Source organism: Drosophila subpulchrella, unplaced genomic scaffold, assembly GCF_014743375.2.
Source record: "Drosophila subpulchrella strain 33 F10 #4 breed RU33 unplaced genomic scaffold, RU_Dsub_v1.1 Primary Assembly Seq99, whole genome shotgun sequence".
In the NCBI taxonomy this organism is placed as follows: domain Eukaryota; kingdom Metazoa; phylum Arthropoda; class Insecta; order Diptera; family Drosophilidae; genus Drosophila; species Drosophila subpulchrella.
This window is the reverse complement of record NW_023665733.1, coordinates 189,622-205,739: the sequence shown is the minus strand read 5'-3', so window position 1 is coordinate 205,739 and position 16,118 is coordinate 189,622.

Below are 16,118 nucleotides of genomic sequence, written 5' to 3'. Positions count from 1 at the left end.
AATATCAAAGATAGAGAAACGGGATTTCAGATTTAGATTCCGTAGGCTTAAGCGCAGCGCAAGTTTGTTACGCGAATATGCCACGCCCACTCTAACGCCCACAAACCGCCCAAATCTGTGGCGCCCACAATTTTCATGCTAGATAAAAAATTTTAACTGAAATGTATTGGTCTCGACAATACCTATCGATTGATTTACAAAAAAGTTTGCCACGCCCACTCTAACACCCACAACGCTTAAATCTGTCTACCGCCGGTAGGTGGCGCATTTGCTGCTTGCATATCTCCACTTTCCTTTGGTCCCTTTAGCTGAGTAACGGGTATCTGATAGTCGAGGTACTCGACTATAGCGTTCTTCCTTGTTTTTGACTGGCCGAATATGGTTTGTTATGTACCAATTCCACAAAGAGATCAAGGAACCGTGGCCAGTCTAGATACTCGCCATTGAATTCCGGAATGCTAATCGGCGGTAGTGCCAAGTTTAGGCTCATTGGCGCACAGCTTTCTCCCAGGGTGGCTATGACGACACCTGGTTGCGTTTAAAGGCCAGGTATCAGAACGGAAAAATACTAGTATTCGCCGCCATAGCAAAAATCGTTGACTACAAGCCTATAGATGGCTCCTCACGCCAACTCAGAGCCTTACATGACACGATCAAGAATTCAATGAGCACTCTTAAAAACCTGGAAATCTGCACAAAGAGCTGGGATCCAATTACAGGGTTCTTAGTGCGGCGGAAACTAGATCAGTATACGTTAGCCGCTCTCGAAGACTCAGCCAACTCACCGACAGAAGTCCCGTTGCTGGAAAGTGTTTTAGCCTTTTTAGAACGGCGATCCGGCATGTTGGAAACATTGGACGCTCAACCCAAAACTTTGGTATCACGAGATAACATTTGTAAAATTTGCAACATAGCCACACACAGGCCATTATCCTGCAATATGTTTCGAAGAATGAACCCGGAAGAACGTCGGCAGGCAATGACGAAGATTGCAGGCTGTGCAAATTGTCTATCAAACTACCATAAGACAAACAGCTGCCCGTCGCCAATGACCTGTCGTTTTTGCCGTCAACGGCATCATTCCATGTTACACAAACATCCAGATTCCACGGCGCCGGTTGTTGCCATTGCTACCCGAGATCAACCGTTGCAAGCAATGGATGTTTCCGGTCCAAATCAGCAAAAACCAAGGATTAACGAGGTGTCTGCGTTGGCCCGCGGCCAACAGCCAAACACGTACGTATTACTCGCTACAGCCATTGTGGCACTACAAGGACAAACCGCAAAGCGAGAACAATGTCGCGCAGTCATCGACCTTGGCTCTCAGCTAAATCTCATGTCCAGAAGGATGGCAGATCAACTTGGTCTCCCCACCTTCAGCACTTCACAAGGTATCCTAGGAATTGGACACACGGCGCAGGGATCTTCGTCATCGGCACGTGTACGGCTGTCATCGTTGAGGTCGAATTTTCAGAAGGAGATTGAAGTGTTTATCCTACCTCAACTGACGAAAAACCTACCGTCGGAATCCATAGCTGAAGGACTCAGTATTCCGAGCACGGTAGTATTGGCAGACCCGGAATTCGGTCAACCCGGAAGCATAGACTTGCTTCTGGGAGCCGAGGTGTATTCTCGATTAATAAGACCGGATTTATCGAGTTGGGGGATGACAAGCCAACGCTACAAGAAAGCGCTCTTGGGTGGATTGTGTTCGGCGGAGTGAGACGACGAGTGCCAGCAGCCATGGCAGGAAATGTCATGACAATAACCCGGGAAGACCCACTACCAGACCTAGAAAAATTTTGGAAGCTAGACACGTTTAACACCGAAGTACCAGCAATGACAGTCCAAGAGAGGCTTTGTGAAGAACACTTTGTATCCAACGTCCGATTCTGCCCGGATCAACGACTAATGGTAATATTGCCGTTCGCAGAAAATCCAAGGGAACTAGGAAAAACATTAGCCTTGGCTCAACGGAGATTTTCCAGCATAGAACGTCGTTTGGAACGGGATCCAGCAATGCTAGAAGGATACGTGAGTTTTATGGATGAGTATGAACGTTTAAATCACATGACGGAGGTACACCTTTCCAGTGTACCAAGGAATCATTACTTCATTCCCCACCATTGCGTCCTGAAACCAGACAGCTCCACCACAAAATTAAGAGTGGTTTTTGACGCTTCGGCGCCTAGCTCAACAGGAAAGAGCCTTAACAACATTCTTAGGGTCGGGCCGACAGTTCAGAGTGATTTACTATCAATTTTGTTACGGTTCCGGACTCATCGGTTCGTGTTCACAGCAGACGTAGAGCAAATGTATCGACAAATCTGGGTTCATCCCCAGGACAGGGGCTATCAACTCATAGTATGGCGACGAAACCCACTAGAAAAATTACGTTACTTCCATTTAAATACGGTGACCTACGGGACTGCATGTGCACCTTACTTAGCAACAAAATGTTTACAACATCTGGCACAGAGAGCGCCGACAAGCCAGCAGCTAGGCGCGATCGCCATTCAGCAAAACTTCTATGTCGACGACTGCTTATCGGGAGCCGACACACTGGAGGAGGCGATACGGCAACGAGATCAGATTTGTACAATTCTAGGGTCGGCGAAACTAAGGTTGAGGAAGTGGTGCGCAAATCACCCGGACTTACTTAAGGATATTCCAAAGGACGACCAGGCGTTGGACCTCGACTTCAGCAAGTTCTCGGATGCAACAATAAAAACACTAGAGATAGTGTGGAATCCTAAGAAGGATAAACTCCAAGGACGCGCGACGCCATACGAACAAGGGACGGTCACAAAACGAGTTGTGTGCTCTGAATTAGCCAAAATATTTGATCCATTAGGTTTACTATGCCCCATAACGACAGCACCAAAAATATTTATGCAGCAGCCATGGCAAAAATCGTTAGACTGGGACATTGAATTGGACAAGGAAGATACAACTCATTGGCAAGCATTTCGAAGGGATAGTCAGGTATTAGCTACCATTGAGCTCGCCAGGCACCCGCTTCCACAGGCAGACCCAGCAGCCATTCAACTGCATATATTTTCTGATGCGTCAGAAGTCGCTTATGGCACGGCTGCTTATCTTCGTACAAGCACATCGTCCGGTCCAATAGTAAGTAAGCTGCTATGCGCAAAATCACGAGTGGCACCCCTACAAAACAAACATTACCTAGACTAGAATGTGTTACGTGCAGCGGTGCTAGGAGCTGAGCTAGCAGAAAGAATCAAAAGGGATCTTCGGATAAGGATAGATGAAGTCCAATATTGGACGGACTCTACAATAGTGTTGGCATGGATAAACGCAACGGCGTCATCATTTCATACGTTCGTGGCAAACCGAATTGCTCGGATTCATGAGCTATCAAATCCGGAGCAATGGGGGCACGTAGCATCAGAAGACAACCCAGCAGACCTTGCGTCAAGAGGATGTTCAGCAACACAGCTAAACAAAAGGAGTTGTGGTTTAATGGTCCACCATTTCTGGCAACAAACAAAGAAGTCTGGAAGCAACAGACTAAGCATATGCTACACACGATGGACCCAGAACAACAGACCAAAACCAATCACGTCCTGAGTCTAATCAAAATCGAGGATTGGACCACGGAAATCAGTCACCATGGGTCATTTGACACGCTGATAGGAATAGCAGGCTGGATGTTGCGTTTTGGAAACAACTGTCGACCAGGCAAGCAAAGAGAAACAGGATCCATAACTCCAGAACAACGAGCAAGGGCATTACAAAGAATAGTGCGACAGATACAAGGAATATCATTTCAGCCTACTATAACTCAGTTTCAGAAAACTAGTGTGTGGCAGTATCAGATCCTTATCGGTCATTAGACCCCTTTCTGGACAATACCAAGGTACTACGAGTAGGAGGACGACTCCAGAATTCAAGTCTAGCATTCGATGAAAAACATCCTATGTTGCTGCCAGCAGGTCATGAAGTAACACGGCTCATATTTGAGAACAAGCATCGGCAGCTTAAGCATTGTGGCCCTCAGGCACTGCTGGCAAACACGCGACAACAATTTTGGACGATCAAGGGAAAACCACTCGCATTGACGACAGTACGACGCTGCATCACATGCTGTCGAGCTCGGCCAAGGTTGCTAAATCAGATCATGAGTCCACTACCGACCGATCGGGTACAAATGGCAAGACCGTTTAATATTAGTGGAGTGGATTACTGCGGACCAATTTTTGTGCATTACAAAACCCGAGGAAAGAAACCCCATAAGGCCTATTTAGCCATTTTTTGTTGTTTCACCACCAAGGCAGTACATTTAGAAGTTCTTGGCTGCACTAAAAAGGTTTAATGGAAGAAGAGGAGTAGCAAGGAGCATTTATTGTGACAACGCCACGAATTTTGTCGGAGCGAGGAACGAGTTGCGAGAGTTAAAAACCACGGTATACTCGGAAGAAGCTCGAGAGACGATTACTAAGGCATGCTCAAGGTTAGGAACAGAGTTCTATTTTATTCCACCACGGGCACCTCACTTCGGAGGACAAAACATTTGTTGGTCCGCACAGTGTCAACGGCAGACTTGACATATGAAGAATTAGAAACAGTGATCATCGACATAGAGGCAATATTAAACTCACGGCCTCTTACTCCTATTTCTTCCAGCCCACGCGAACTGTCTGCATTGACTCCCGGACACTTCTTGATCGGAGGACCAATAACCGCATCTCCCGACATTCATAACAAGGAGGTACGGTCGGGTCTAGTGTCAAGATGGAAACAAGTAGACAAGGTCAGACAGGATTTCTGGAAAAGATGGAGCCACGAGTACCTGCAGGAACTACAAAACCGGTCAAAATGGACAAGAAAACAAAAGACAGTTGCCGTAGGAGACCTAGTGGTAATAAAAGAAGACAATATGCCACCATTACAGTGGCCGCTTGGGAGAATACTGAAGGTACACGCAGGAAAGGACGGTGCAGTCCGAGTCGTCAGCATCCGGACTTCAACAGGAGAATGCACGAGAGCGATTCATCGGCTTGCGGTGCTACCAATCGACACTCAAAGGGCACCCGAAGAAGTGGAAAAGTTTGTCAGAAAATCCCCAAGGCTATGTTCCAATTCATAGTACTGCTGGCCGCTGCCAACGCCACCCAAGCCGTTCCAATAATGGCTGAACTTCCCGTAAAAGTAGGTCCATTACCTAATAATACGGGAACATATGTAGAGTTAAGGAATATAATAGCTCTGATGTCAGCAGAATGGACGATCATATCATACTTTAATCTACGGCTGCTAGCGCAGGAAATCACTGCATTTAAGGAAAATATTGAAGAATTATCAACCTGGTGCCTTCGAGGCGGGTCATGTCCAACAATAATACAGATGCTCGAACAAGAGGCCAGCGAGCTATATGATGGGCAACAGCTATTCAATCATCATCGACAACGGAGAGGAGCCCTGAATCTGGTAGGAAATCTCGCCAACGGTCTATTTGGAGTTTTAGACTCGCAGTATGCGCAAAATATGGAAGAGGTCATCCGCAGAATCCAAGCCAAGGAATTGCACAACACACATTTACTAAAGAATCAGACGTCGATCTTAGATAGCACAATAAACGTGATGAGAACGAGTACTGACGAAATGGAACGCAGGATAAGACACATGGAAACACACGTCACAGACCTCGAAAACACCATACGAACTGGGAACATAGCGCAGGTGTCATCAGAGCTAACATTAATAGCAGGGCACATAAAGAGGACACAGACGGCAGTTATCAACATCATAACCGGATTACAAAGGGGCATAGTCAGCCCAGCCTTAATCCCCGTAAGTCAGCTACAAAAGGAGCTTATAAACATACAGGCCCATCTCCCGAAGGGGAGGCGGCTACCTGTTACGCAGGAAACGCTGCATGATATCTATCAGGTGATGGTATCAGAAGTTCAGGAATTGGACAACACTCTTGTATTCCATACTAAAATACCATTAGTAGACGAAGAGGAGTGTGACGTGTATCAACTAACACCAATTCCAGTAGCCACCCACAATCATATACTCGCAACGGAGACAGAAACCAGATATCTTGCGATTAGTGATCATCGGGATCGACATTTCGCACTAACGGTAGAGGAGCTGAACCAATGCACGAAGATGTCAAAGGGACCAATGCTGTGCAATATAAAACAAACAACATTGGGCCCCGCGCACGAGCTGTTCCAATGCGCCCTAGCAGCCGTTCAATCTGAACAAAAATCCAGCTGCAAACCCGAAAGGATCAACACGACAAGCATATGGTACCCTCTTGATACTCCAAATTCTTGGATTTTTGCTACAACACAAGAAATAACATTAACCTACGTGTGCGGGGATGAACGAGGAAAAATACAAGTGCATAATAATGGAATCCTGACAATGAATGCGGACTGCATTGCAAGAAGCACAGTGGTTACGCTACAATGGCATCCAGCGTTAAGATCTACAATAGAGAAAAAACCCGCAACAATCATTACACATTCGTTCAAGAGTCCAATACAGGAGAGGCAGCAGTACACGACCATACGTAGCAATACAACGAGCAACCTAAATCATCTGCAGGGAAAGGTTTATCAACTTCAGGAGCAGCTAGACAGAGGGGAGTCGGAGGCAACTACGAATACGCAGGCGAACTACGTTAAACCAATCTTAACACCGGAATCTGGGTCATCATACCAGGATGACACGTCAGCACGCAGAACAGGACTATCGCTACGGTGCAAAGCCAGGACAGCACGCCGGAAAATCAGGACGGACCCGTCGTCCAACAAGAGAAAGGATTCAGGATGAATTTGAACAGCACGATCAGCTGGGTACCGTAGGTCACGCCAAACAAAACCAATCGGACTACGTATCCACAGTTGGTTCACTCGACGAAAAATTCTAGGACCATTTGGATAAAGAAGGTGCAGTCCTTGTGGAAGACGAGTAGATTCTTCCTCACTTGCTAACTGAAACACCAGATCCGTATACGGAACGAGCAACATGTCGACAACTGACAAACATTGGCTACTCTCCGCTTTTATTGACGTACCCGTCAATGGGGGGGAGAATGTTCGTAACCAAAGTACTCAGCTCAGTCTAGCAAGGTTGCGCAGCACGGGTCAAACGCACGCAACCCCCAACACGACGGAGTTGTAAGTTGTCAGCAAGCAGTACAGACGACCAATGCAACTTATAACAGCGACCAGGCGCACAGTAGCAGCACAATATAGTGCCGACGCTGCAGTATGGGTCAAGCAGCAAACAGCATACTGCTGACTTTGCAGCGTAGACAACCAGCTACAGTAGGTCAACACGCTTACAGATCCAACCCGATGCTTACCTAGCCCAACTCTTCCGGGTCATGATAGTATTTAAGCGCTAACCAACAGTTCAATAAAGTCAGTTACAAATCTAAACACTCACAAGTCTTATTACTTCTGTCACGTAAAGACTCTTGTCAACTCACCCTAACACAGCTCATCGATCGCCTGTGGTCCGGCACCATACTACCCTAGCTATCTGTGTCGCGACGCGAATCGTCCTGTGTTCTCTCTAGTGTCCCCGTGCTAGCGACAGGTGTGTCAGTATCCTCCTTGTCTCGCGGCGTGATCTCAACACACTGTTGAACCCCGGTTACACGAGTATCAGGTACCTCTACTCACACAGTCCATATCGCCCGTGGTCCGGCACCGTGATACCCATAATCACCCGTGTCGCGACGCGATCCGACTGCAATAAAACAGCGTCCCCGTGCCAGCGAAGAGCGTCTATACCCCTCCTCGTCCCGCGGAGTGACCCGACTTTGTCCATCGAACTTAGGCAAGAACATAAACTAAACTCACGCCACAACAATTCTTTAAGAGTTCTATTGAATCGTTAAGCCATATATGCTTTTAGAGTACTGAAGAAGGAATAATGATTTCTGCTATAACTTTTGATCAGTACTAACATTTCGAATTAAAGAATTCAGTGCCATCATCAGTTTGCAGGTTTTTTGGTGTTCCATGACCCGATTTAAGTATTCTCTCCATGGCTTGGAAAACATCATTTGCATTTTTCGATTTTAATGCCTCACCCCAAGCAAATTTCGAAAATGTGTCTATAACAGTCAACAAGTATCGGTACCCATCATATGATTTTGAAATGGCTCCCATTGCCACAGATCGGTTTTACCCCTTGTAATCACTCGTCTTCGTTGAAAGTTTTTTCGTGATGGTAATCATATAATAGGTTGAAGAGCGGCACCTTCTAACTCAATTGTGCCTTTTTTTGGTAATGATATCGGCTTTGTTACATATATAAATATATAGTACTCAATGCTTTTAATCTTTTCCAAAATTTTGGCAAAGATTTGGTCAGCGCTGTCTGCCCTCTTATTATACAATTAAATTTTATTTTTAAGCTTGAAATTTTCGATAATCTACGATTAATATTTTCAGGTATAATTTTTTTTAAATCTTCTCCCAACTTTCTCATGTTCTCATCAGGCTTAGTTCCGTTCGTGATACGTTTATTTTGAGCATTTAGATTACCGTCCTCCGATGAATTACCCCTTAGTCGTCTAACGTCTTTTCAAATTTTCTGATCAGAAAAATGTCCAAACTTGTCGACAGACATGATGTTAATAAATGTAAAACATATTTGCACTTCCTATTTATACTCATTAAAATATAATCCTTTCCTCACACAATTCATCAAATTTTGAAAAAATTTCATTATTGTGACTAGTGTTACCCGCTCCTTTTGTCGCTACTCTATGTACTTGTATATTCGGTTCTAAAATAATTTTTTTATACATTTTCAAATCTTGATCATCATAGTTTTCAGGTTTACTAGAAAAAATTAGAGGGTACAGACCAGGAGTCAGATCACAACTCATTCCACTAGGAAATGTTATTTTATTATCTTTAATTTTTAATTATTTATCTCCCAATGTTAATAAATTGCTTACACTTTTTTTAGGTTCATAACCTTTATCTAACACATTTCCTCTGGTCAAATTATTGATATTAAAATCATAATTATAACTAGTGCTATTATCTGTTAGCTTTGCATCCACACCCATATCAGCCTCATCTGTATACATTAGTAAAGGTGTTGTCCCTTCTTCTTCACTCTTTTCCGTCTCCTTTTTCTCATCTTCTATATCTTCCTCTATATTCGTCTGTGAAAAGAATTCATTATAGGAATCACTATCATCGAAAGACCTTGGTGGAGTTATATTTCGATTGGACTGCAGATCTTTCTCATTAGTTGCTAAGTAGAAATCGTCAAGCTCTCTCTTATCATTATCGTATTTTTTACAAACTTAATAGGTGAAAGTTTTAAAATTTCCGAAATTCATATAGTCACTCCTCAGTTACTAAACAAAACTGCTTGGGAAACGCCATAATCTATAATATTTATATACCATTTCCGAATAAAAAAGATACGATACCTTTTCTTCATTATATTTAAAAAAGTGTTTTTATTGTTATATTCTTAAAAGCTCAACCGTTTTAATAATTATTGACTTATTTCTAAAGTCAAATTGTCATTACTTTTACGAATCAACCATTTCATTCATTCATTGATGATATCATCCCTAAGAGAAGTGTACCTTTCCGGTATGTGCTCCGACAACTAGAGAGCAATAGATTCTCCAACCTTTAGTGTTTTGCGCTCCGCCGTGAAGATTGGGAATCCTACATACATTTTCAGGCATCCTTGCCTCGATAGCAGTGTCTTTTTATTCAATTTATTGAACTATTTGATTGCAATGTTCATCTGGTTTTCCTGATTCATGATGGTGGTTGAGGTTTTTGGACTTGGTACAGTTGTTACACGTTGTATTTAGCTGTATTTTGATGTTTACTACCTGTTTAGCAGTTGTTTAGTACTTGTTTAATAGATGCTTACTAGTTATTTTTAGATGGTTACTATCTGTTCTTAGATGGTTACTATCTGCTTAGTAGCTGTTTACTAGTTATTTACTAGTTGTCATTAGCTGGTCACTAGCTGTTATTAACTGTTATGAGCTGTTATAGTCTTTTTTTAAGAATGATCAGAATGAGGACAACTCTAGACGACGTTCGATGTGAAGTAAAAGCTTAGACTGTGAATTTTAGCGCGTGCAGGTCCACTTTTTATACTAAACAGAGTTCACACATACACTTACCCATACATTGATTTTAACCCCCCAAATTGTAAAATGTCGATATTTGATAGTGGTCTTTTAAGAAGCAGAGAAATTAGATTTTTCGCTTCTTAGTTCCTTCCCCCTTACTTTAGGGCTTAAGAAAGAAATCAAAACCCTTCCTATACGGTTTAAGATATAATCCTTCTCCTACAACAACACTTTTAGAATTCCTCTTGTGACGTTTCTTCTCCTCCATATCTTCTTTAGCCGTTTTCGCATTATTAATGGTTTTTGCAATTGCTGCATTACCACTTGCTAAACTACCAAGAGCACTGAAGGCTGTCAAGATCGGTAGGATTGGTAGAAGACCTCCGATTTTGGGTACATTAATTACAAGAGGTATTTTAACATTTTTCTTAGAGCCCATAGATTGATGAATTGATTTCCGTGCAACTTTAATTGCACTCATAATTTTTAATTTTTTTTTTGTTTATTTAATATCTTAGTAGCAACGTTAAAAACAAGAATAATTGTCTTCTTCATTTTATTCTTCACTATCTTTTTCCTCTCTTTCTTTTTCGTTTTATTCAATCCAATCCCATATTTTTTCTTGGCTTTCATTATATTTGTAACAAAGTATGCTGCTGCTTTTTCACCAAGACTGCTATCTGCTGCCTTGACACGCTTTGTCAATCAATATGGAGTCTGCCCTATGTCTTTCACTTAATGTTTTGTTTTAAGAATATGAAAAAGCTTGCCTTTTCCAAGCTTCATCCAATGGGTTTATTCCTTGGTCACCGCGTTCTAAGCGTTTCTGTAACTGTGTACCCGGTCCACAAAAATTATATTCCGGAATGTGGGCCTCAAACGGTAGTGTATTGATTAGCTTATCGACAAGACCTCCGCCGTGTTTACAATTAAAAATACGACTGATGCGATTATAAAAACGTTTCCCCATTTTATTGATGTTTAATCATCAAAGTTTTCTCATTGAATGAGGTACATTAGATTGAAAGATGCGTTTAATATGATGAAAACGAGCAAAATCTACCGCCACGACATAGTGCTGTCTTACCGAACACAATAAGGGCTCTAATTACTAAACTAATATTATGTTAAGTTTAGTAGAGAGTCCCAATGGATTAAAATTCGCAAATGTTTATATATTTTCAAAAAAGTTTATATCAACCTAAATGTGAGTACTTGGAGAAATTAATCAAACCGATTAAAGGAATGGGATAATGAGGGTGTACTAGACCCCAGTGAAACCAAAAACAATTCCATTATGATATTCGAAGTCGTAGCTTGTAAAAAACTAGATAACATTATTGACTCCTTTTATTTATGTCAAACATATATACCGAAACATCTGATTCGTGACAATGCCAACTTTATTACAAAGTTTTTAACAAGATGATTTAAATATGCGGTAAATATATCTGGAATATATTAACACTGATATGAATTACGAAATGAAATTTGTGAAAATTTGTCAAAAATGTTGGGAGGACAAGCACGGATTCCTATTAATTAGCAAGGATAACGAAACGGATGGATAACGGAAGATACAGAAAAGGATTTGATCAATTTATTATGATCTTAGGAGTAATATCATTATAAAGCTAGGTTAGATACTTACAGTCCCATAGTTTATCAATAAATTTCAATATGTCTAGATCCCTTGCATTATCCTCAAATGGAAATGGTTCCATTATAAATACAAACTTTTTTCTACCTATCGAATTGAATAGCCGATATGAGTGCGCAAGTTATATGACACATTATTTAGGGGCTCTTACCCAATTTATAAACAACTTTGAGCCGAGAGCTAATTTCCAAATAACTCTGACAGACCCGAGATAAATCCGTGGTCAGCTATTTCTGCCAAGCAGGCCTCCAAATCATTCCCACCCAGATCAATTTCACGCAGTCCGAATCAAACGGATGCTGTAAACATCCAAACCGATATTGTAAACAATCGGAGCCCCAAGCGAGCCCTGAGTCCGCTAACGTAAACAAAAGATCCCCAAAGCGAGTCCCGAGTCCGCTAACGTAAACAAAAAGATCCCCAAAGCGGTCCCTAAACTCCGCTAATGTAAACACCAATTTCCGGCCAAGATTGGACTTCGAATTTAATTGGCAAATTGCATCATCCTATTTTCCGACTCTCTTGAGTCATTCTCTTTATCAATTTTTGGGGATAAAATCTCTTAAGCCGAGGTTTGATTATTGATCATTGAACCAGAGAGCAGGCAGTCCGTTTTTGAGATCCGAATCGAACAGTAATACTAATCGAGTAAAAAGTAAAACGAGCAGTGAATAAAATGAGTTCGACCTATTGAAAAATTGTAATAGTGATTAAGTGATTAAAAAATAAAAATAAATTTTTTTAATTAAATCACGAGTGAGAAACTTAATTGGCGCCCAACGTGGGGCCGTGCGATTAAAAAATTCTAAAAAAGCAAAGCTTTAAAATAAACACAAAAAAGTTTTAAAGTGAAAAAAGGAATTTAGCGCGGCCAAAAAATCCCGATACAACCGACGAATAAATAAAGCCTGTGTTGATAAAAATAAGGTGGAAATCAATAAATGCAATAATCCCCTTAAACTCTATACAACCGGCAAAAAAATAAAAAGTTTGTGTTGATCAAAAAACTAAGGTGGAAAATAATTAATGAAATAATCCCCTTAAAATCTCAAATTACAAAATAGTGATCGTAACATAAATTCACTGCTCGGACAATATAAAAATCAAAAAGTGACCAAAAAATTTCATCGAAAAAAATAAACATTGTGAAAAACAATTTAATTAAACAAATGTTTAAAATCAAAAATTAAAAAAAAAAAAAAAAAATCTTCAATATCAACAATTCAACAAAAGACATTTTAAGAAAACGGGCTGAAGGGCAATCCCTCGCCAAATATTGGAAAAGAAGGAAGACCCCAATCTTAAAAAGGAATTAAAGAAGGAAGACCCCAAGACAAAATCTAAAAACGAAAAAAGAAGGACGACCCCAATCAGGATCATCATTCAGGATAGGAACGACCCCAACAGGCAAAAAAAACAACGAGAAGAAAAAATTAAGGACGATTCGTGAGCGATACTATATTTTTTTATTATTATTATCATATATTTTTTTATTATTATTATTATATAAAAAAAAAAAATTTTGTAAGAAAGGAAATATAAATATACAAAGTGGAAGAGTTAATTTCAAATTTTGAAAAAGTTCTCAAAATGTCAGAACCTTCAACAAGCCAGACTGGAGCAAACAAAAGACTCCACATGAATCCACCACAAGAAAATACAAGCCATCAGGCAATAACAAACAATACCATGTTAAATGTAGGAGATTTAATAAAGCAAATTGTAAATTTTGAATTAAATCCATTGAAGGAGGAGATCGTTAACTTAAGATCGCAGCTTTCTCACAAAATTAAAACGGTTGAGGATTATCAGATAGAGATTGTAGATCCAAATATAAAATGCGACACATCTTATGAGATCATCAAATCTGTTAGGGAATATAAAGGTGAAGAGGATAAATATGTAAGCTGGAGAGAATCGGCAGAAGTAGCCATGGGGCAATATGCCAGAGGGAGTGAAAGATTTTATTCTGCCTTATCTATATTAAGAAACAAAATAACAGGAATGGCAAACGATGCCTTAACCCATAACGGTACCGTATTAAATTTCGATGCCAGACCAGACTTGACTTCGTCTTTAGCGACAAACGACCAATTCACATTATTGAACAGGAATTAAGTGTATTGAGTCAGGGAAAATTATCCATAATGGATTATTATGGTACAGTTAATAGAAAATTAACTCTGCTAATTAATAAAACTATTATGACCTACGGTAGAAACAAACCTATAACAGCGGAAATGAATGAGAAACATAGGAAGACAGCTCTTAGAGTTTTCATTACCGGCCTCAACGGCCAAATTTCAGATACTATTTTCTCAATGAATCCACCTGACCTACCAAATGCAATGGTCATAGTTCAGGAATTGGAAAGCAACAACATGAGGGCTCATTTCGCAAATAGTTTCTCTACTACTCAGAGAAAACATAGCGAGCCAAACTCTAGTGGAAATGGACAAACACATTTCAACCACAAGACAAGACAGCAAAACAATAGTTACAGTAACCAGCGAAACAATAATAATTTAAGGTTTAATCATGACAACAACCAGAACAAAAATACTTATGGTTATTATAATCAGAATAAAAATAATTCTTGGAACCAGGGTAGATTTAATAATAACCAACAAAATCAGTGGAACACCTATAGGCAGCCACAAAATAAGCCGGAACCAATGGAGGTAGACGAGTCTATCCACGCTCAGAATAAGGCTAACAACGGCTATAATCAAGGCTATAATAAATATCAAAATAATAATTATAGTCAGAACAAGTGGGATCAAACAAAAAAATTTGAGACCCAGAATACTCAGCAAGGCCAAGCCCAAAATAAAAGGGTACCAACTGGAACTGTTAACCAACCGGCTAACAAGACAATGAGACTAAACAACATTGAGGAGAACCATTTTTTAGACAAAAGTCAGGAGTAGGCTTACCCTACCTATTTAGAAATGACCCGAAAATAAATAAAAAATTAAAAATATTAATTGACACTGGGGCAACCTCGTGTTATATTAGAACTGGAGTTTACAAAAATAAGAATGAGCTTCCAATATTCAAAAGAGTATCCACAGTGAATGGATATTCAATAATTAAATATTATCATATGATAACTATTTTCGATACACGATATACTTTTTATGAAATAGAAGGGCTAGACTCAGATCTACTGATCGGCTATAACCTATTGAAAAAAATAGGAGCTGTGATTGATACAGCTAAGGGAGTTATTAAATATAACGGAATAGAAGAGAAATTAAATTATGACAACGGAAACAATTTAAACCAACATTCTTTGACAGAAGAAAACACCATTCTTCCATTAAAAGAATTTATATTAAAAAAATACTTTGATGAAAAAGCTCAAATCAGATCCGAATCTGAAATGGGTAATCAAAGCGAATCTAGTTTGGGATATACAAATCCTGAACACGCCGTCGTTGAAAAATCCGACAAAAATAAAAGTTTGGAATTCAAAAATTCTGAACGCGCCGTCGTTGAGAAATCCGACAAAAATAAAAGTTTGGAATTTAAAAATTCTGAACACGCCGTCGTTGAGAAATCCGACAAAAATAAAAGTTTGGAATTTAAAAATTCTGAACACGCCGTCGTTGAACTACCCGACAATCAAAGAATAAACAACATAAAAATATCGTCTGCAGATCAAAGAAAAGATCTGGAAAACGAAATATTAAATATTATCAATGAAGAGCATTCAAAAATAAATATGCAGATTCCATTTAGGACAGATATCCGCGGTGAAATAAACACCGTAAATGATAGGGCCATTTACAGCAAACAATACCCTTATGCTCTATCAGCTTCAGATTTTGTAAATTCTGAAATAAGTCGAATGTTAAAAGAAGAAATTATAAGGCCAAGTAGAAGCCCTTATAATTCACCAGTACTAGTAGTACCAAAAAAGGGTTTCAATGAAGATGGAACTCCAAAACTAAGACTCGTAATTGACTATAAAAAACTAAATGAAAATACTATACCAGATAGATATCCAATGCAGGACCCTTCAGTGATTTTGTCAAATCTTGGAAAAGCCAAATACTTTTCAACAATTGACTTGGAATCTGGATTTCATCAAATTCTCATGAATGAACCAGACATTCAGAAAACCTCATTTTCAATAAACAACGGGAAATACGAATTCCTAAGAATGCCTTTCGGTTTGACCAACGCTCCAAGAATATTCCAACGAGCGATGGATGATATTTTAAGAGAACAAGTGGGTAAAACATGTCACGTTTATATGGATGACATAATTATATTTTCAAAAACAATTGAACAACATTACAAAGATTTAATTCTCATTATTAAAATTTTGCTGAACGCAAA